Raw genomic sequence first — 24,265 nt, 5'->3', positions numbered from 1 at the left:
CTCTTCTAGTGTGAAGGCAATACAGACCCCATCTTACGGAAAGGGCCACCATCTTAGACCACCGGCTGTGCTCATTTCTAGGAAGGACCTCAGGAATGTGCCATGACAACTCCAACCAATACAGAACAGTATGCTCCTGTGGACATTCTGTCTATGGTTGATGGCCCTGGAAGCTATCTAGATAATCCTGCTGAGCAATCTAGATAATTCTGTTCAGCAGGTTGTAGTTCCCTGCCAAAAGTCTAACCCAGTGGTTTCAAATGTGGTTTCACACCCAAAGTCTAGAACAATAGTTTCAAAAAAAAATTACCTTGCCCCATATTCCTTCTACCCAATCCCAAGTTGCCCATCCCAGCTTGCAGTTTTCCCCTATTAAAAACTTTCTACACCTGGGCTCACCACCGCTGCCACATTTCCTTCCATCTGCCATTTGATGGCTAAGGTTGAATCTGACAATAAAAGAACCCTTATGTGTTTGCATTAGAAACTGGCTCCTTGGTGGTCTCTGGGGGTTTCACAAAACGGGTACAACATTAGAGGACCAGGGTTCATTTCCCAACACACGTGTGTGCACAATTGTCTGTAGCTACAGCATCGGGGATGTGATGCCATCATCTGACACCCACAAGCAACAGGCATACATGTACTATACAGTAATACAAGCAGGCAAAGCAACCACACACATTAAACAAAAAAAAAAAAAAGAGGAAAAAAAGTTTCTTCGCACAATTACATTTGCAAAATTTTATTTTAACATAAACTTTGTGATATTTTCTAAGATTTAAATCTTCCTGAGGCTTTCACAAGTTTCTTATCTTTATGTTTCTTTCTTTCTGTTATTTATTTTTGGGTTTTAGAGACAGGGTTTCTCGGTGTGGCCCTGGCTACCTGGAACTTGCTTGCTCTGTAGACTAGGCTGGTCTCAAACTCAGAACTCAAGAGATCTTCCTGTCTCTGTTTCCTGTGTGGTGGGATTAAAGTTGTATGCTACCACTCCTGGCTATGTATGTTTCTATTATGTATACTGTTTTGATTTGTAAGCATAGAATACTGTATAAATGCTATGTCACATAATTTAAAACAGTATTTTTCTCTTCAGTATGAATTTTCTGATGTTTTCTAAGAGTTGAACACTTAGTAAAAGATTTGTCACATTTCTTACATCTGTAAGGTCTCTCCCAGTATGAACTTCCTGATGTTTTCTAAGATTTGAATCCCGAGTAAAGAATTTGTCACATTCCTTACATTTGTAAGGTTTCTCCCCAGTATGAATTTTCCGATGTCTTCTAAGGGTTGAGTCCTGGGTAAAGGATTTGTCACATTCCTTACATTTGTAAGGTTTCTCCCCACTGTGAATTTTCCGATGTCTTCTAAGGCCTGAGTCCTGGGTAAAGGATTTGTCACACACCTCACATTTGTAAAGCTTCTCACCAGTATGGATTCTGTAATGCCTTCTAAAGTGGGAAAGCTGATGAAAGACCTTGCCACATTCTGAACAACTGCAGTGTTCCTCAGCAGTATGGGTTTTCTGATGTCTCCTGAAACTGGAACAGTGGGCAAAAGACTTGTCACATTCCTTACATTTGTAAGGCTCTCTCCAGTATGCAATTTCTGATGGCTATTAAATGCTGACAACTGAGGAAATGACTTTCCACAATCTTTGCATTGGTAAGGTTTCTCACCAGTATGAAGTCTTTGATGTGTTTTCAGACTTGAGCACTGGTTAAAGGATCTGTCGCATACCTCACATTTATAAGGCTTCTCACCAGTGTGGATCCTGTAATGCCTTTTAAGATGTGATAATTCAATATAGGACTTACCACATTCTTTACATTTGTATAATTTCTCTAAAGAATGAATTTTCTGATGCCTTCTAAATGATGAATAGTGGGTAAAGAATCTGTCACAGTCACTGCATTTGTAAGGCTTCTCTCCAGCATGGAATCTTTGATGTCTTTTTAAGATTTGTGTAATGGGTAAAGGATTTGTCAGAAATGTTGCACTTTTGGGGCTTCTCTCCAGTATGATTTCTCTTGGGTTCACTGAGGCTTAAGGCAGTACTGAAGCATCTTTCACATTTCCCACACCGGTATGGTGACTTTCCAATTGTTTGTTGCAAAAGACTGTATGCAAAGGTGAGATAGTCATCATATTCTCCTTGCCTGTGTTCCCTCTTTGCAGTGTACAGTCTCTGATCTTGAGTAATGTTGGAACACAAATTTAAAGATTTCTCACAGTCTTTAGATTTGCAAGGTTCACCTCCAGTGTGCATGCTTTCATGTCTGTCTGGGTTTGATGAGTCAATAGAGGCATCCCTGTGGTTACTGCATCTGTAGTTATTAGAGTGCTCTGCAGTTTCACTTGTTTTATAAAGTGCATATTTGGAGAGGTCATGAAGCACTTTGCCAAGCTCATTACACTGACAAGACTCCTTTTCAGTCTTCACATGTTGATGGACAGGATCACATTTGCAATAGTTCTCTGAAAATGAGTACAAGTCATATGAATAGGGCTTGTCCCAAGGTTAAACATTTGATAAATGACTGTCTCTCTAAATTCTCTCATAGGTCAACCAACAACTACTTAGAATACAGCTCCCACAATTTTCACTCAATATAATTGCATGAATTCTCAGAAAACAGAATGAAATCCTACAAGGAAGATGAAATAATTAATTATGGAGTCAGTAATTAGCTTTTATTCAGCAAGAAAGAGTACAGAGAGAGACCCAGTTCCAAGATTAAAGGCTTACTTTGAAGAATCAAAGGGTTTATTTTTTTCAGATACCATAGAAAACTTTTTTTCTACTAAAAAACTTTCCCTAGTCTCCTGTTGTTTCCAAGACAGCTAATCAGAGCTTTTATAGTCTATAAAGTCAGAACAAACAAAAGTTGGATTAGGAATTTTACAAGCAAAATGTTCTCACCCACAGAGACCAGGTTGCTGTAATTCTCCAACATGACATCAATGTATAAAGCCCTCTGAGCAGAGTCCAGGCATTCCCACTCCTCCTGGAGAAAGTCCACAGTCACATCCCGGAATGTCAACAGACCCTGCAATTAAAAGAACAGGTTAACTGGGTGTGGTGCTGCATGTTTTTAATCCCAGCATTCAAGAAGCAGAGGCAGGCATATCTCTGTGAGTTGGAGGCCAGCCTGGTCTACAAAGTGGATGGCAGGACAGCTAGGGCTGTTACATAGAGAAACCCTGTCCCCAAAAGAAAACAAACAAAAAAGTACAGATGACCAAGTGGTTCCAGACAGAGTGCTTTTCTAGATATAAGTAGACTTAAGGAAATTAGTGATGTAGATGAGCGAAAACAATTATTCAAAAGGATGATCTTTAACATAGTCACATTCTATAATGGATTTTCTAACTGTGAAAACAGGATGAAACAACAGTCATACAAGCAGTATACAAGAAACACATTTAAGGTCTGGACATGGTTATCTATCTGTTATGGATGCGGTGTTTATGTTACACAGGATCACAGCAGACATGTCTCAGGAGGAAAATTCATGATGACAAAATGTGTTTTAAACGTTGTACCTGTAGCTCATGCTAAAACACTGACACATATCAATCCTGTGTGTACTTGGGCCTTACATGACTATTCTAACAGGCTCAGCTGGGATGTTTAAACTCTAGGTCCAATGCCACACCATTAAATAGCAAATGGGTAGGTATGGAAGGCAGACTTATTGGCTGACATTATGGATAGAGGTTTTGGGTTTTTTTCCTCAGTAACAAGGAGCATAACAACACTGCATGCTGCCGACATTAATATATGAGATAGATAGTTCATGTAATTAATTTTATGAGACTATTTGGGCCACTGCCAAGCAGATAGAAAAATCTGCATCAGCCATATTTGATATAATCTAAAATTTACTAAAAAATAGGTATAAGGCAAATTAGACAAATAACAATCTCAGAAGTTTTCAATAATATTTCACTCCCCAAGAGTTGTAAAAATTTATGGAAGTCCAAAAACATACCAAATAATGTTTAAGTTGCCAGTAAGCATGTATATGTAAGTGTAGTAGCTGTGGATCCATTCAGAAGTGACACAGATTTCCTGTGAGTAATGAATACATTAAATTGTGTGAGAATTATAGCCCCCTTTCAGTGCTTTGCAAATATGAAAGAGCACAGAAGGATGCTCAGGAGAAAATCTGAGCTACTGTGTCTGAATTTGTAGTCCTCAATGTGTTCCTTTTTACTATTTATGCTGTACTGCCTAACAGATTTTAGGTTAGTGGTGTTTATGACTCTTCCTTTATTTGTCTGGAAATGGAAAGTGATGACATCTTCTGTCTGAGCCCCAAGTCAGGGATAGAAATGCAAACCTGCAGGTCAGAGCCCATTCCCCAAATCTTTACTTTTAAACACTGCAGTTGCAGGATAGAGGAGTAGAGCCATGACTCTCACAGGAACTGACTAGAGCAAGGCAATCATAAGGACTGTTCATTCTGCATGAAATGTGATGTTTATACACATCAGTCAATGTCCTCAAGACATTATTCCTGATACATTTTGCATAATGTTATGTAATGAGTCCCAGCCAGAAAGGGCTGCACAGTGGGATCTTGTTTGGGACAGTGAGATGGGGTTGGGCCATGGATGACACAGTGATATCTCCAGTTTGGGAAGTTACCACTGAGCATCCTAACCAAGTGGGTGATGTGAGCAGCAATTCTTCTGAGACAAACAGATATTAGGTGTCAACAAACACATGGACGAATCAACAATGTTTTGATAGTAAACACCAAAGAGAAATACAAGTAGACTACCATCTGATATTATGTTCTAGAACACCAATTTCATGGCATGATCAAGGCACATGTGCCAGCCATGTTCCACACTTTCTAGTGTGCTTAACCAAGTGTTATTTAGTATTAAGAACCAAGATTTTTTGCCTCCTTTGCTAACTATTAAGTGGGCATAGCTTTCTGTTTTTCTTTCTGGATTCTCTAGCCAATTCTGTTATCCTCCCGTCCATCTATCCTTCTGTCTCTCTAAATTGCACACTTTCTACGATGTTGCAGCAACCAATCCTTGCATTGCAATATACATTTTTATAAGCATGATTCAAGGGCATGGCACAGATCCCGCAAATGGAGCCTACACAGCACATGTGGCCTCACTCAACAAGATATAAGGATATATAGTCCATTCTCTGTAGCAATTGGGCTTCAGTTTTATTTTTCCCCTGAGACAGAATTTGGATATCCTGGATCTAGAAGGGTAGAAGAGGCTACCCTTGAGCTCAGAGAGAATTGCCTGCTTCTACCAAGAAAGTGCTGGGATTAAAGGCTTGAGGCAATAGCTATCAGGCCCCAACATTTTTTGTTGTTGTTGTTGTTCATGTGTCACAAAGAAAATATTTTCCAAATTACAGGTCATAGGTAGATATGGGATGTGTTGTAGACAGAAGTTTTCCTGCATCCCATCCAGTCCCATAGCTGCTCATTTCCAAGTAAACATGTAGAGACTTACATTAATTACAAACTGTATGGGCTATTGCTCAGGATTCTTGCTAGCCAGCTCTTATAATTTAACCCATTCCTAGTAATCTATGTGTTGCCCTGTGGCCATGGTGTTACTAGTCTGCTGGCATCTTGTTGCTCCTTGGGTGGTGGGCTGGCATCTCCCCCAACTCCACCCTTCTCTATCTCTGCTTGAATTGCCTGCCTGCCTCTAAGCTGCCTTTTCATAGGCCAAAGTAGCTTATTTTAGCCAATGAGAGCAACATATATTCACAGCATACAGAAAAACATCCCATAGCTCTTCCCCTTTTCTGTCTAATCAAAAAGGAAGATTTTAATTTTAGTATAGTAAAATTATATATAACAAAATAGTTGTCAAGCAAGAATTAGTTATTTAGTATTTAGCAAAATTTATGAAAACATTTCATTATCTACCCTATATTTGTGAGTCTTAAGTTTCAAATATATTTTATCTTTTATTGTAACCAAGGAAAATATAATTATCCAGTCTTTAATTCCATCAAAGACCCCACAAGGATATAATATTACCTAGGTAAACAGAAAGTGCATTGTAAGCAATTTCCAATAGTCTAGAAATGAGAGAGACATCTGGCTGCCTTGACAGTCACCCAAAGTTCCTCTGTAATTTGGGGCATCCCTTTTTAGTCTACAGACCTAGAGTCTCTGGCAGACTTTTTGTCAAGCAGGAAATTTGAAGGATTGACTTGCCTATTGGCAAAGTTTATCAATCACTTTCCTCTGTGTCCTGCAGAATGTTTGGTAGTATTTTCTGTGAAGCAGGAACCCAGAAGGACCATCAGAACTTGTTTTGGCAAAGGTTAAAGGTCATTTTTCCATGGATGCTGCATGTGCAGTGTATATAACATATTGTTAATCAGTTCAGGCAAGAGCAGTTTCTCGTCTAAATGGCCAATTTTGCCTAGAGGAAGATAAACTCCATATGGAGTGTCTTTGATGCCTATCTTTCTCTTTGAAGTAAACTGGTAATGCCAGGAGCAAACATGTCTCATTGTCCAGAAAAGTTTAAGTTTTAAAAAACATTTTAAATGCCATATTCTGTAGGTCTTTGAAGTGTTTGAAGATTATCTACCTAATTGAAATTTACCTATTTATATTTAGAAAACTTAATTAACACGACTATGTTTGATCATCATAGATGATTATTAATCTGTATTTCTTAATTATATTTTATAATTTAAAATGAGTTGCATAAACATAATACCTTAAACAAGAGTAGAAATATGTATACAGTATAGCAAAATTAAATTTAAATTTGTATCAATAAACCAAATCCATACTAATGTAAAATATGTAAGATTAACAGATTTTTTTTGGATTAAAGTAGATTCAATAATCTACCCTTTTATTCTATTATTTATATATCATACCTTTCTATATCATATCCCCCTTCCTCCTTTTAAAAGGAGATTCATTATGACCAATAACAATTTGTAACCAACCCCCTAAACAAGGACATTCATCCATAATCTATTTTTTGGAATGTGGGCATAGTTTTCTAGGCTATTTCCTGCTAATTGGGGGCACTGGTAATCTTTGGGAGACCCTAAGAAAATTTAGATTATGGTCAAGTCCTGACTAGAGTAGTCTGTGAGGCAGGATCATCTCAGCCAGCAGCCTTGAACCTGTTTTGAGTACAGAACTCAGAGAAAACTGCAACAGAGGCATTCTGAACTGCTGACAGACATTTTGAGATGCTAGATCATCTGGGCCATTTGTTTTCATTGGTGTCTAGTCATCTCATACTGAAAATACCTAAACTTAAAGGTAACATACATATCTGCATCAATGTAAGTACAGATTGTGCATTGTACATTAGTCATTCAAAGATAATTTTTTGTTATGTGTTTGAGCGGATAAAATAAACATCATCTGTCTTGTAGTAATTTTAGGTTCATTTTTCCATGTCTGTAGTCAGGATGTCAAGGGGTCTTCATTGATCGAATCTGATTTTTTTTAACATAGAATGAATCCAGAGCCTCTTATTTCCTGTGGAAATAAAAGCATAAACTCTCCCTCAAAGTGGCATATCTTTTGACTTAAATTTTGGAGTCATGATGTTTTTAAAATATGTAGATTGGTTTAATCCAGCAGCTTTTATAATCAAATATCTCATAGCAGTCAAAACTTTAAAGACAACATAATAATACACATAATCTAGACTTTCTGTGTATCTTCCATCCTAATGTGGCCCATTTTTTAAATATTATTTTATTCCCTTCTCTGAGAACTTTATTTTATTATTTTAAAACTATGTATTTCTTTTTTTATGACTATACCTTTCCTTTACTCTCCCAAACCTATGTATATTTTTAAACATATTGTACCCATTTAGAGTTTCTTCCAGAATGTGTTCTTATTGCATATCTGTAATCTTTGCCTTACCAGGAGAGATTCTAAAATGTGTGGCTAGGAAGAAAGTGGCCCCACTGCCTGCTGGCTCCACCCCTCAGCTTTTCAACATGGCCAGGCACCAACAAGTCACACTTACCTCTCCAACTCTGGGAAGCATCAGGTTCATGGGTTCAAGCCCCATGTTGGGCGCCATTTGTAGACAGAAGTTTTTCCTGTGTCCTGCCCAGTCCTCCAGCCACTCAGTCCCAAGTAAATACATAGAGGGCTATATTAACTACAGACTATATGGCCTGTGGCTCAGGCTTCTTGCTAGCTAGCTCTTATAACTTAACTCAACCCATTCCTAGTCATCTATTCCTATTCCTGTATGTGGCCATGACATTACTGGTCTTCTGGCATCTTTTTGCTCCTTGGGTAGTGTGCTTGAGTCTCCTGACTCTGCCCTTCTCTTCACTGTATCTCTGCTTGGATTGCCTGCCTGTTTCTAAGTTGCCTTTCCATAGGCCAAAATAGCTTATTTATTAGCCAACGAGAGCAACATATATTCACAGTGTACAGAAAGACATCCCATAGCAATGTGTACCTCAAAACAAAACAAAATGGGAGCAGGGGGATGGTGGGGAGCAGAATTGAGAAAAGTGCCACAGGAGATGTATTGTATAGCTGTAGTCATGAAGACAGCCCGGTACAGGCATAAAATTAGACAAGAGGCTAACAGAATTAGATAGAGAATCCAGAAAGAAAACCAGAAAGTGATGCTCACTTAATATTTGACAAAGGAGGCAAAAAGTACATTACAAAAATATGTCCTCTTCAACAAATGGTGCTGGCCAAATTGGATCCAGCAGGAGAATAAAATTAGATTTGTATCTCTCACCTTATACAAAAATCCATTAAAAATGGATCAAAAACCTTAAAACCCGAAACACAGAAACCTAGAAAACACAGGGAATCCCCATGAGGATAATGGGATGGGCAAGGATTTATTGATTAGAATGAATCCCAACAGCAGAAGAACTAACCCAAGTGTCAACAGATAGAGCATCAAGAGCAACAATCAGCAGAGCACACAGACCCACCATAGAATGGGAGAGAGTCTGACCAGGGACTCTTTGGATAGAGGCTGATATCTAGAATTTACTGAGAATTACAGAAATTAAATACCAAAGAAATAAAACTGCTATTAGACCAATGGGTAAATGATATCAATAGATACTTTGTGAAGAGAGAAATACAAATGGCCAATAAATGTTGCAAAGAGTGTTCAGGATCCCTAAAATTCCCTTATGGAAAAACAAACTAAACCTACTTTGAAATACTGCCTCACCCCAGGCAGAGCATGGCTGTCATCAACCAATCTGACAATATGTGTAAGAGAGGATGTGGAGAGAAAAGAACCATCATTAACTGTTGATGTGTGTGTGGGAGAGTGTAAATTAATACAGCCATTGTGGGAATCAGTTTGGAGGTTATTGAAAAAAAAAATGAAGATAGAACTATTGTAGGACCCAGTAATGTCGCTCCTAGGAACATAACCAGAGAACTCCATACCCTACTGTAGAAATATGTACACCCCATGTTTACTGCTGCCATATTCACCATAGCAAAGTATTGGAATAAACCCAATTGTCTATCAACGAATGAATGGATAATAAAAATGGTATACCAATAAAATGGAATACTATTCAGCTGAAGAGAAACATGTAATAAAAAATTGCAAGAAAATGAATGGACTCAAAATATGTAATATTAAGTGCAGTCATACAGTGTCAGAGAGAAGAAACCACATTTTTCCCTCATATGAAGAACCTAGCCATACACACACACACACACACACACACACACACACACACACACACATATATGTGGGAAACAAAATACATGTGGGCAAAGCAGAATATAGAGAAAAGAGAACAAGAAAGGTTAATAATTATCAGGGGTTGAGGTAGGACTGAATGTAGGTAATGAACACCAGTTATGAAAAAGGACATGGAGAGAACTGCTTTTCTTCTTCTAATTCTGTCACAGGCTTTTTGGTTTTTGTTGGTGGATGAGTACATTCAATTGTGAACATATAAAATAAAATGTGAAGCTCCAGAGCTATAGTTCCCAATGACTACTGTAATGGCATAAAAGTTCATTGAGTTCCCGGGTGTGGTGACACACACATTTAATCCCAGGACTTGGGAGGCAGAGGCAGGTGGAACTCCGTAAGTTCAAGGCCTGCCTAGTTTACAAGGTGAGTTTCAGGAAGGCCAGAGATACACAGAGAAACCCAGTCTTGAAAACAAACAAACAAAAAAAAAAACAACCACAAAGTTCATTGAGTTGTATAATTGGTTAATTCCAGTATGTGAATTTTTTTGTTGTTTCTTTGCAACTTTTTTTTTTTTTGTAGTTAAAAGAAGGATTTTATTGTGGAAATAAACAAAACAAACAAAAACATGGTTAACAACCATGAGTCAAAGCTGGGTGCAGTTGGGGCTGGAGAAATGGCTAAGCAGTTACGAACAGTGCAACATTTTTTTTTATAATAAAGTTAAAAAGAATTATCAGGGGCTGGAGAGATGGCTCAGAGGTTAAGAGCACTGGCTGTTCTTCCAGAGGTCCTGAGTTCAATTCCCAGCACCCACATGATGGCTTACGACCATCTGTAATGAGATCTTGCGCCCTTTCTGGCCTGCAGGGAGACATGCAAACAGAACACTGTGTACATAATAAATAAATTAATTAAAAAAAAAAAAAAAGAATTATCAGAGCTGGGCGGTGGTGGCACACGCTTTTAATCCCAGCACTCGGGAGGCAGAGCCAGGTGGATCTCTGTGAGTTCGAGGCCAGCCTGGGCTACCAAGTGAGCTCCAGGAAAGGCACAAAACTACGCAGAGAAACCCTGTCTCGGAAAAAAAAAAAAAAAGAAAGAAAGAAAGAAAAGAATTATCAAAAACAAAAAATAGAGTCTTTCAATGTCTCAAAATATAACATTTCTAGAACAATAGTGGACATGACCACTGACCTGGGACATGTTTACTGGAGAATCAGCCATTGCTTTCCGTTTCTCTTCTTTGAGTTTCTCTTCCAGGAATAATGAACGATGGCTTGCTGACCTTTCATACAAGGAGTCAAAAAGGAAAAGCAAAAATTAATACTGAAAGCTGTGAAAGAACAATGAAAAGACCCAAACAACAGATTACAACCAGGTGTCCAGTCCATGATCCCAAATCCAGGAAATCATGGACTGACACTGGAAGCTTGGAGAGAAAACCGTTAAACATATTGTTGCCTCCAGAAAAATAGACTCTTTAATTGATGGAGACATAAGTGCATTTCAAGATAGTCCTGAGTTAACACAACTGATTTCACTAAAGCAGCACTGCAGATAATAAATTAGAAACAGAAGAGACACAGGAGAGTCAGAGGAATCATCCTTGAGAACATGGGAAATAACACTTTTTTCCTTTGTTTGTTTGATTTATTTTTTGGAGACAGGGTTTCTCTGTGAAACAGTCCTGGCTGTCCTGGAACTCACTCTGTAGACCAGGGTGGCCTCAAACTCACATAAATCAGCCTGCCTCTGCCTTCTAAATGCTAGGATCAAAGGCGTGCGCCACCACTGCCAGGCTAGGAAATTATAAATTTCATGTCAAGAATAGATAAATACAGGGGAACTGTAAAGTAATCATCCATAGGCAAGACAGCAAATCACAAATTCTCAAAAAGAAGGAAGAAAAATACTACCATTAATCCAACCAGCAACATCAAAAACCAAAATGTAGGGAATGAAAACCCTATCAACAAAGTATTTAGCCACCACTGGCACATGTCTTTAATCCCAGCATTTGGGAGGCAGAGGCAGGGGCAGGCAGATCTCTGAGTTCAAGACCAGCATGGTCTACAGAGCTATTCCAGGACAGCCAGGACTACACAGAGAAACCCTGTCTAGAAAACCAAAAACAAACAAACAAAAATATCTAGCCACTCTGGAAATCCATAGAGAGAATCCTCAATTAACTAAACAAATCCTCAAATAAGTAAGTCTAGCACATGACCCAGCTATTCCATTCCTTCGTATATCCTCAAAGTACTCCACATCCAACTCCTCAGATATTTGCTCACCCTTGTTCATTGCTCCTCTATTCCCAATAGCTACAAAAGGGAAACAACCTAAATGTCCTTCAACTGAAAATGGATAATGAAAATTCGGTGCATATAATCTATGGAATGTGATTCAGCTGTTAAGAAAATTGAAATCATGAGCTTTGCAGCTAAATGGATGGACCTAGAAATGATCATATGAGTGAGGTAACCCAGACCCAGAAAGACAGACACTGCATGTTCTCTCTCATAGGAAGTTCCTAGCTCCAAATCTTCAGACGTGAGTACACAACCTGGAGTGACTGCAGTGACCAGAACTCCAGGCATCAGAAGCCTGCTTTGAAGCTAATGGTCACAGCTGTCCAAGAGACTCCCAAAACACTGTAGCCTATTGATGTTGCTCATGGTTGCCTCACAGAGGTAGAAGGGGAGTCTCTTTTTGAAGAAGCCATGCACTTCAGACACAGATCCCAAAGGACTAGAGATGGTTATGACCTTAAAGCCTCCTCCCTGGAGACTAGTTTTCATGGTACTAGAAGGCAACATTCAAGATTTCAAGTAGGGAGCCAGTCAACAGTCCTGCCCAGCTATGACACCCATGAACCACAACAATGATCTGCACTGCATGATAGCCCTAAGGGTGCAAGAGTGGCACACAGACCTTGGTGGTAACCAACAGCTTCTAACTGGATTAAGACACTGTCAACAAGGGGCAAATCATGCCTGGTATTGGAAACCTAGGTAGTTTCCCTAGGGCTAGTGAAGGCATGGATCTTGGAGGAGAACCTACAATCGCTATTTTACCAAATCAGCATAATCCCTAACTGCATTCTGAATATTTTCCTTATTCACAGAGATAAATGTAGTTCTCACACATCATCAAGAAAAATTCTTTTAGCAATACATGGAGATTATTACAGAGAACCACAATCAGTGAAAATGCAGAGTTGTGATGCTAAGTCTCAACCAACATATAAGGACCACAACTCCTTCCCCTCAGGCTCAGAGATCACTGAGAAAGAAGGGTGGGATTAGTGTAAGAGCCAGAGGAACGGGATGTCTGCTGTGACATTGTGTTTCCTAGAAATGCCAGAGAAGCTACACACATGAAATCATACAAACATGGCTGCCTACACATGAGCTGAACAAGGACAACACCAAGAGACATGCTAACATGGAAGGGAGAAGGCTCACTAGGCCTCAACCCTAGTCAAACACTAAGGAATTCTGAGAGCTGGAAAAACAGTCTTCCCCAGAGAAGAGTACACCACATGGATATCCATTACCAAATGTTCATCCCTGAAAACATACAGACTGAGTAGGTTGTATTTTTATGTTTAAAAATATGCACAAATATACTACAGCAGTTAAAGAAAAAAAAATGCCTCTGTAAAGTCAAGATTTTGGATCATGTACATAAAAATAATCAATAGAATCTAACATTTTCTATTATTGCTATGCACATGATAAACTTAATATAGAATACAGAGATGGTTCAAGGGTTACAAGCACCTGTTGTTCTTTTACAAACCCAAACTCCAACTTTAGGATGCACATGATATATAGCCATTCAGGAAACAAACACTCATATACATAAAATATATAAATCTATCTTTAGAAAACTGAATAGCAAATAAAAATAAGAGAGAGTACAAAATGAAATTCCCTTGAATGAATTAACCAAAGAGACGAAAGAGCTCTACAATGAAAACTAATTCACTGAGAAACAGAAGAAAATCATAACTAGAACACGGAAAAATGATTTATACAGATGGAAGAAGACATAACATTGTGAAACTTGCAGTATTTCTGAAAGTGGTTTATATAGTCAGTTCAAACTGCATGATATTTGAACATTCCACAACATACTTCACAGAAATAGTAAAGAGAAACTAGAAATTGTATTGATGCACAAATTCCCTGGGTACAGAGCACCCCTAGGGAAATGTTACAATGCTGGAACCATCCTGGTGTGATTCCAGATGACACTGCAGGGCCACACAACCAACAGCATCATGGGAGTGGAGAAGACAGGTAAACAGCCCAATGTACTACAGCAGCAGATCCAGAACCTGCCCAATAGCAATGACCATGTGAATCCCAACAAAATACCACAAACACATGTTGCAGAAGCTATCTACAGTCTCTTCAAACAGTGACACTGGGAAAAGTATCATCTGCATATAAAAATATGAACCTGGGTTCAAGCTCTCCTACTATACAATGAATCACAGACCTTCATTTATGATCTGAAACAGTGGAGCCTTCAGAGCAACACAAAGGGGCAACACTTGTTAGAAGAGCAGGAACTGATAAACAGTACTGTGTAAAGTTAAAAAATGTCCAGGGAAATGGTAATAATTAAATGTATTAAGAGAGAGTCTACACAGCAGATACATTTATTAGCTACCTATTTATAGTACAATGGATATAAACCCAGAATCTGTCAAAGAAAACTTACAAAGGGAGCAAATAATAATACAATCAATAAAGAAGCAAATGGATTGAGCAGACTGGGCCAATATGTACATAATAAAAAGCTCTACAGTGTAGATCATAAGATAATATAAACTTAATGTACAGACATTCCAATTCTGCCTAGTCAGTGTCCACACTCCTGTTCCTAAACAATAACAGATGCATTTCTTTCAGTAATTTCTTGAAATTCAAATTGATAATGTTTCATAAGCAAGAGATGTAAACACACTAAAGCCTTCTAACAAAAAAAAAGAAAGAAAAAACGACAGCTGAGATTAAAGCATATATTTCTACCAAAAATTCATTTCATATCTATACACACACGATACTGAGAAAGAAGGAGTGTTTTAAAACAATGCCATGACTATGGACAGCAGTAAAGAAGACTGATGATCATAACTATAATAGTGACAGAAAAGTCAAGACAAAAGTATCAAAATACAGAATAAATTATTAGCAAATGATGAAATAGCCCATTAGATAGAATGTTCTTTTGTCAACAGGAGGTGCATGTCACAAAACCTGGATGCAGACATCATCCACAGCAGACAGAAAACAGGAGACTACAAAAAACATGTGAAAGCTGTCACACTGTCTCAAGTTCTCTTCACACACAAGAAGACAACCTAGGAGGAGGACTGTGGTGATATAGTGTGTACCGTAATAAACTTGCCTGGGATTCAGAGGACAGAGCCAGCCACTAGATTAGAAACAGAGCAAGGCAGTGGTGGCACACACCTTTAATCTCAGCACTTGAGATCTCATGTCTTTGTTTGGGAAGCACACATGCCTTTAATTCCAGGAAGTAATACAGCAGGGCAGAGAAAGGTATAGAAGGCGTGAGGAAACGGGAACTCTCTTAGGCTGAGGAATTCATAGAGGTAACAAGTAGTGGATGGCTGCTCTGCTTCTCTGATCTTTCCGCTTTCACCCTGATAGCTGGCTATGGGTTTTTTCTTTCTTTCTTTCTTTCTTTCTTTCTTTCTTTCTTTCTTTCTTTCTTTCTTTCTTTCTTTCTTTCTTTCTTTTTTTTTTTAATTAAAACACCATCTAAGATTCAAACAACAGAGGTCAGTTTTCTTAAAACTCTAAGCAATTCCCATTACAATTCTATTTGCATATTATACAGAAAGTAGTCCTGAAAGTACAAAGGAACAGCAAAGAGTCAAAAAATACTAAGAGGATCCAACTTTGAGGTGATCTTACCGTCTGTTACAATTACAGCAATGGAAACCATTTGGAATTGTCACGACCACAGACAACAGGAAATATCCATGGGAAGACAGTACAGATAGAATTTAACAGTCTGTAAATACACTTCCTGATTTCTTATAAATCTATGCTGGCATTATTTTCAGAAATGGAAACATTAACACTAAAAGGTAGTGAATGTGCTAAAATATCAAAATATAAAATCTCATAAAATAATAAACCTAGAGGTATTAATTTTCGTTATTTTATAATATATTAAAATCATAGAAATGAAAGCAAATTAATATTGGTTTGAAGACATGATCAGTAATGTGCATGGAGAAAAGACAGCATCACTCACATGCTTAGTCAAATACAATTTTATTTGCCTCCTAGTATGAATACTTCGGTAGAACTTGTTGTCATACTTGCAATACGATAATTGTGACATTTTTATCAGTGGAAGTCTCTAAAAATATTTCTAGTGGCAAAAGCTATTTCATGTCCCACTCCCACATTCATTTGAACCCCTTGGAATCAGTCTTCACCAAACCCTCCAAATACCTAGATCCTTAGCTCCTGTCTCCTCTTTCTCCATCTTCCAGGCTTCTTTGTTCTGCTACACAGGTGAGCAGGTCTGGGTGATCAGTGAGGCCTGCACAAGACAAAGAGATCTTTCAGAGAGCACCCGGATTTCTAACACAATACTGTGCTCAGTAGATGAAGAGAGGAATCTACAAGTAATTCCCGAATTGTCATGCAGGGTCAGAATACTGAAAATATTTAGAAAGCATTTTCAGTTAATGTAACTGGAATCCCACTTCCAATCACAGCTCAGTCAAAACTCAGGGGCAGAAATGGAACTGAATGATTGGGATGAGAACATCATACACTAATGAGGTTCTGAATTTATCAGGGCCAGATATGATGGAAGCTCTACACCTCAGAAAAGGACTCACAATAAGAGAACAGTTCATGACAACTTTCTTTGTTCCGCTGAGGATTTTGCTTTATTCTGTGAGGCGTGAGACTCCTTCACACACAGCTCACACACATGCAAACTAGTTTTCCTAGGAACCCTGAGGAGGAGCAAGGGAGACTGCAAACAAACTATTCTCACCCACAGAAACCAATCTACTGCAATTCTGCAACAGCCACTCTGTGTACAAAGCCCTCTGAGCAGGGTACAGGCATTGCCCCTCCTCTTGGGAGAAGTCCACAGTCATACAACTGGCTGTCAACAGGTTGAAAAATAAAAAAAAGAACAGTTAGAAAGGCTGTGTTGGTGCACACCTTTAATCGTAGCACTTGGCAGAAACAGGTGGGTGGAACTCTGTGAGTTCCAGTCCAGCCTGGTCTACATGGATGAGTTTGGGCCAGACAGAGTAACACTGTGAGTTCAGGTCTCAAACACAGCAAACACAAGAACCAAAAATAACAGTTTGGTCATGTGTCCATGGACAGGAGTCTTTTCTTGAACTGAGGATACAACAGACTATTGTAGACATTTTTCTGATGTAGATGAGTTGTTATAAGTATTCAAAAGACACTTTCTAATAACATGCTACTCTATAATGTTTTTTTCTTTTTTGTTTTTGTCTTTTTATTTTGTTTTGTTTTGAGATAGGGTTTCTCTGTGCATATATCTCAGACAGAAAATTAATGGTGAGTAAAAAGTTTAGTTTTAAATGTTTATGTTTACAACCATACAAGGGGAACTGGCAAAACACACACACACACACACACACACACACACCTGATTCACTTCAATCTGCAGGCATTTCTGCAGGGTAACAGTCGGCCAGTGGAAAATCCTCTGTCCCTGGCCTGTCCAGAGACTCAAGAGTCTTGGAAATTCCACCCTGAGTCCCTGTTAATGGCCAATGTTTCAGCCTTCATCGCCAAGCGGTACTTCCGGCCCCAATGTACTTTTCCACTAGGTCACTGCACACACTACAAAGACTATAAAAGCCGACCCTCCACTCAGCCCCCTATGTCTCATGACTTAGAGTGGCAACCACTGTTCTGTGTCTTCAAAAAATCTGTGTGTGTGTTGTTGCCTGGAGTGACTTTGTGTTTGTTATTCCTTGTCTCCCGATGCCCTTGTTCTGAAAAAACCTTACTTCTTTTCATGACTTGAAAGACCCCCGAAGGTAGTCTTCCCTCTGGAGAGACCCTCGCCCAGAGATCACACCGAGACCATAAGTCAGATGCAAACAGCAAGAGGCTTTATTCAGGAACACGGGTACCCGGGGCAACACAGTCACTCAAGAGGCTCAAGAGACTGGCGCGCCGATGGGCTGGAGTGGAGGGTTTTTATAGGGTCGGGCAGCAGAAGGGCGGGTACAGAAGCGAGAAGCATGGTTTACAGGGTTCTGATTGGACGATTCATATGAGGCCAGGTTCAAACTCAGGACAGTTCGTGGTTTTCCCCCCCCCCCCCCCGAGCTCGACACGCCTGCTGACTTGGCTCTTATCTAGGGTACAAGTTGTTTTTCTGACCTTTTAGTTCCCTGTTCTGGGGCCAGGTGGCCGACCGCAGATACCCTGTTTGTTCCCATGTCCTCTAACTGAACTTTCCCCGTACTTTTCAGGCCTTGCTCAAAATGGCGTTAGGCTAAGCAAGTATGCTGGGGTCTTTCAGACTAATACCTAAGACTTTTCCAGGGATGCCAAGTCCTCAGATACCCACCTATAACACGGGATTTAGCGTGGATGAATGTAGATTTCAAGAGCTTTTTCCTTTCCAGCAAAGCAAAGAGAATCGTGTTTGCAAATCTCAAAAGATAAATTCAAATATTCGATTATATTATTCTTACAAGACTATTTCGGTAATCAGCAGATCAATTAAAAAAAAAAAACAAAACAGTCTTATTCCATACACCAAGGGAAAGACATCCACAGCAGAACTTCAGAGCCGGCTTCCTCATGAACAGCAGAGAAACTGCTCGCACCCCCGGTCCCTCCCCTCCCGCGTCCCAGCCCCGCAGCTCCTCTGACCTGGGAGGTTCCAGGGCCGCCGGGCTGCGGTTCCCGCCACTGCGCTGCTGACTGGTGACTTTCCCAGGCCCGCCGCGCGGCGACTGCGGCTCCGGGGAGTTTTCAGGTCCCCACACCCAGGTCTGCACCACGGGATTCTCCAAGGTTCAGGCCTTGGAGCAGAGACAGGGAATGGGCACTTGGCACAACTGGCTTTGGCTCCTCCGCCCAATTTAGCGTGCCTCAGTAGAGCCCCTTCCCAGCTTCCGTTATGTTCCTCCTCTATACACCCCTCCACTACCTCATCAAGGGCCAATAACCTCTTCCAACCGCTATTTCCGGGTGAGTGTCCCCGCCCCACTGAACTGTCCCTCCCACATAGTCTCAGGCTGCCTTCCACACAGCTCCAGCTGTCAGGCTGCCCTGCACCCGCTCTGCACAGCCTCCCCACATGCTCGCTGCCAGCCTGGACCAGACCTGCATCTAGGAGGACGCTGCACCCCGGTTTCTGAGCCCCACAGTGAGTTCCGAGCCCTTCAGATAAAAGACAGGCAGCCTAACCTTGACTTGACTACCAGCCTCCCGGGCTTCAACTTACAGAAAATATAACCCGCTAAATTCAGATGCCAGCGTCCCATCGCTAACACAAACATGAGAAACCAAAACTAAATACTGCAATAGAGCCTTGGGGAGAGACCTTTCAGGAAATGGATTTTGAAAAGAATTAGGCGTCTCAAGAAGTCAGTGATTAGTCCATTGCTAACAGCCCAGGGCTAAGTACATCCCGCGCTGTACTGCTCTCGCCTTGCCGTTTTATTAACGCAGAAACCAGTTTGTCTTCTGTAACTCACGCTAAGGTGCTTTGAGATACAACTGAAAATTTCTTTGGTGGAAAAATGTAATGCTGATTTCATAGACTGTTAGCTGTTCTTGTTGAAGAAAATAAGTATAGTTTGTGGTCCCAGTCCTAAAAATGTCAGTTACACCATCCCATCTATGGCTCTGGGAATGTTGAGTATAAAGATGTGGAAAAGAAATAAGCAGGGAAAGAGGAAAAAGGGCTAAGGCATGTCATTCTCTAGATTCCACACAGATGTTGTAATCAGTAACCAACAGCAGCTGTACTGACCTGCATGGACCTCACACTAGACCACAACCAGTCTAGGAAAGGGAAAGGCTCACAGGGCCCACCCTTTACCTCTCAAATATTGGCAATAGATGGAGAAGAATAGTAGGAGAAGAATCATTACCTTTAGCTGTAGTCCTCTGCTGAGCCCACCAGTTTCTGACACATATCTGTAAACCCACAGTCTCACATATGGCCCTGGTTAATCTCAGTGAGGCCCAAAGCAAACAGAATAGAGATATTTGTTGGAATTGTGGACGAGGATAGTAGAGAGGTAGGAGGTTAGAGTGGGCAGTATTTGAGGCACACACACACACACACACACACACACACACAGAGAGAGAGAGAGAGAGAGAGAGAGAGAGAGAGAGAGAGAGAGAGAGAGAGAGAGAGAGAGAACTAATAATATTTTTTTAAATGACCATGTCAGTCTGTAATTTCTTTTTGGTTGTATCAGTGCCTGGTGTAATATCAGGTAATACTAAGATCAGGAAGTCTTCCTTTATGTGTCAAGAAGTATTTTAAGTAGCTTTGCTGTTCTTTGTAGTTCTGATGGAATCTGTCAATCTGGTCATGGGGTTGTCTTAAGGGGGCATTTTATTCCTGTTTCAGTCTCATGGCTACTTGTACTTCTGTTTACATTATTTATATCATGTTGTTGAAATTTGGTATGTTGTATGCACCTGGAAACTCATCTATTTCCATTAGAGTTTCCAACTCAGTGGAATAGAAGTCTTAATGTTAGTAGACATAAGATCCACTTTCTAACTCATTTCAAGTAGACTGTGCAGTTAACTTGGTAATTGTTATCACATGGGTAACAAAAAGCTATGATGTTCATAACAAAGTTATGAAATGGATAACAAGTTATATATAGTTGGGCAAGGTCATGCAAGCCTTTGAACCCAGCACACAGGAGCAGAAGCAAGGGGAATTCTGAGTTCAATGGCAGCCTGGTCTACATAGTGAGTCTAGGAGAGCTGGCGACACACAGAGAAACACTGTCTTAAAATAAACTCCTTCCTGAGAAGTAGCTTTCATGCCACTGGAAGCACCATATAAACTTCCATAGGAGGGAGCCAAACAACAGTCCTAACCAGCTATGGTGCTGTGAACCACATCAATGATCATCCTGGCACAACTGCCCTCAGGGTGCAGCAGTGGCAAGCATACCTTCGTGGTAAGAAACAGCTCTCGAGTTGGACTTAAGACCCTTTTAACAAAAGGGAAACCATGACTGGTGCTGGAACTCTAGCTGCCTACTGGTGCCGAAGAAGTGGTGAATCTTGGAGGAGAACCTACAACCACTACTTTACTAAACCAGCATAATCCCTAACACGAATCTAAACATTTTTTCCTTGTGCCCACAAATAAGCATGATCTTCATCCCTCATCAGGAACTTCTTTTTGCAACAGACAGAGGCCACTACAAAAAAACTCACAACTAATCAAATGCAGAGTTGTGGAGGCCAGACTCATTGGATTACATCTACAAAACACTCCTATACCTAAGGCTAAAGGAATATTTTTGAAGAGGGGGTAGAAAGATTGTAAGAGCCAGAGGATTAAGGAGTTTACTGTGGAGTTGTGTGTCCTAGTAAGACCAGAATCAATACCATAAAATCTTTCCAACATGGCTGCCAAATGGGAACTGATCAAGGACAACAACAATGGACAGTGAAAATGGATGGGGAAAGCCCACAAGGCCTCAACCACACACAGAGAACTACAGGCAACTGGGGAATGCTGGGAGCAGGAGAAATGGTATCCCTCAGAGAAGGGCAAACCAACTGATTATCTAATACCAAATGGTCAGCATTGAAAACATACATAGAAGTAACATCGTATGAAGAGAGTAAGTTATATTGAGAAATATATATGTATCTACATGTATATATCTGTGTGCAATAACAATTAATGAAAAAAGGCCATGAATTTGAAAGTGATCAGAGAGGGGTATATGGGAGGATTTGTGGGAGGAAATCGAGAGGTGAAATAATATAATTATATAATAATCTCAAAACTAAAACAGTAAAACCAAAAGCAAATATAAAACAAAGGAACAAACAACAAACCCAAATTAAAAAAAAAAAAAAGGTTTTATACCTATCAGAAAAACACAGAGTAGGCTCCTTTAAGCTCCATATCACCTTAGTTAGAATGGCCAAATCAGGAATAGAAATAACTAACATAGGCATAAATGTGGGGAAAGGAGGTCATACACTGGTCTGGGATTGAGAAGTAGAAGGTGAATTTTTAAAATCAGTCTAGATGATCTCAAAAAAGAAAAAAAAAGAAAGAAAAAATGAAAGTAAGAAAACTACTGTGACCCCAATTACAGAACAGATGTGTGACACTCTTCCTGTGGAAACAATGACAAACATCTACTTATCACAGATAAGGAACCAATGACAAACCAAAATTGGGAAACCAATGGAGTCCAACGTGAAAAACAGTGAGGCTCCTTTATCTTTATAGAGGTGTTTTGTCTGCATGCCTGTCTGTGCACCATGTGTGTTTCTGGTGCCCCCAGAGGCCAGAAGAGTATGCTGGATGCCCTGGATTTGAGGTTACAGATTGAGTGCCTGTGTAAGGGTGCTGGGATTCTAAGTGGGTCTTCTGAAAGAGCAGACAGTGCTCTTAAGCACTGAGTCAAACCCTAAGCACAGTGAACCTGTGAGTTTTTTTGGGGGGGTAACTTGCAGGAGTGTGGGTTACTTAGAGAAACATAAAGGACTTATGACAGCTGCATTATGACACTCTGTGGGTGATGGCTGTTGCAGGAATGTTAAAAGTTCTTATTAATAAAATCAAACCTGAGGCCAGTTATTGGGGTCAACGCTGGTAGATCAGAGAGACAGACCAAGCCACAGCTATCTCACCTTGCCAGTTCCTCAGCTGGTCCTGTTTCCTCAGACTGGAAGCCTCTGAGTCCTCATCCGGAATGGGTCTCAGCTGAACTACTGCTCAAAAGCCTGAAAGCTTAACCAGCCGAATGCTTAACCAGCCAAAATGTTCTAGCCAAATGCCTCTAGTTTCTTGTCCTCACGCCTTATATATCTTCCTGCTTTCTACCACCACTCCCTGGGATTAAAGGCTGGCTTTCTGGGATTAAAGGCGTGTCACCATGCTTGGCTATTTCCAATGTGGCCTTGAACTCACAGAGATCCAGAGGGATTTCTATCTCTGGAATGCTAGGATTAAAGGTGTGAGTGCCACCATTTTCTAGCCTTTGTATCTAGTGGCTGTCTGTTCTCTGACCCAGATAAATTTATTAGAGTACACAATATTTTGGAAAACACAATACCACCACATCTCCTCTCTTTTTGTCTAAAATTAAAAAAAGCTTATAACTAATACAAGAAAAAACTATCCAATAAGTATATACAATATATACAGCCAAAAATTACATTAATGATGTCTAGTCCATTAACATTTGACAGATTCAGATAAAAACTCCATTATATATATTAACAATGTCCAGTCCAGTAACATCTGATAAACTCAGACCAAAAAATTTTCATTACTTATCTTATTTAAAACAAGTAGTTCCTTTTTAAAAGTAGATTCCATAATCTCCCTTTTTATCTTATCATATCCTATTCTTTTTTCTTTCATAATACATTCAGTAGTCTACCTTTTGTCATTTTTATATCTTCCCCTTTTCTTCAGTGTAGATTCAATGATCTACCTATTTATCCTATTATTTCTTTATCTTTTTTTCTCAGAGTAGATTCGATGATCTATCTCATATCTATATTCTCTTTTTCTTTTTGCTTTCTAGGGTGAAGATATCTTTAGGGAATCTTGAAAAGAAAATTTTTGGGTTAATCATTAAGTCCTGTATCATTTGTCCAGTCTCTGCATAATAGGAAAGTTCAGGGCTTGTTTCAAGTCCTTGTTCAAGTAGTCTGTCAGGCTGGATCATCTCAGCTAGTCCTCTCGAAATTGTCCTGACCAGTTTGTAGTCCAAAGTCGATTTTTCCATGGTGTGAATCGGCTTAATGGCTTTATCATAGTCCATGTGGAATCATCGTTGTAGGATCCTGTCATCTTTTGAAGATTTCAAAGTCACTGTTAGGCATGGTCATGGTTTCCTGCAGACTTTTTTTTTTTTTTTTTTTTTTTTTGCCTCCTCTGTGGTTTGGAGCAATCACAGTCTGATAAATGTCTGTCTCTCGAACCATGAACATTCTTCCCTAGTACAGGAAATCTTCACTGCAATTTCTCCCACCAAAATTTGTCTTGCCAAAATTTTCCAAACTGACCTTTGCTGATGCTTTCTTGTAACACGATGGTCCTGGCAATTCTTCTTCTGAACCAGCAGCAGTAAGCCTTTCGTCCCTGGTAGCAGCATCATCAAGTCACCAACACGATGAGAAGGAGCTGGCAACGTGGAGCAGTAGCCACTGCTTCCATGGTCCCACCACTGATTGTGGCTCTGTCCGGCCAAAGCTTCTCCCAAGCCTCCTAGGCCGGCCTCAAAACTCGGAATCCTCCTGCCTCTGTCTCCTTC

General features: G+C 39.9%; 1 protein-coding gene and 1 pseudogene across 1 annotated transcript in view; both read right to left on the bottom strand.

Moving 5' to 3' along the window:
* The window catches only part of LOC114683966 (zinc finger protein 729-like), a 279,247-nt gene that overhangs the window by 57,060 nt on the left and 197,922 nt on the right, over nt 1-24,265 (bottom strand). The gene's annotated exons all lie outside the window — the stretch shown is intronic.
* On the bottom strand, nt 730-18,919 carry LOC119086161 (annotated as a pseudogene).

This window comes from Peromyscus leucopus, chromosome 1, assembly GCF_004664715.2.
Source record: "Peromyscus leucopus breed LL Stock chromosome 1, UCI_PerLeu_2.1, whole genome shotgun sequence".
Taxonomy (NCBI): domain Eukaryota; kingdom Metazoa; phylum Chordata; class Mammalia; order Rodentia; family Cricetidae; genus Peromyscus; species Peromyscus leucopus.
The sequence above is the reverse complement of the archived record's forward strand: the minus strand, read 5'-3'. Positions and strand labels throughout refer to the sequence as shown.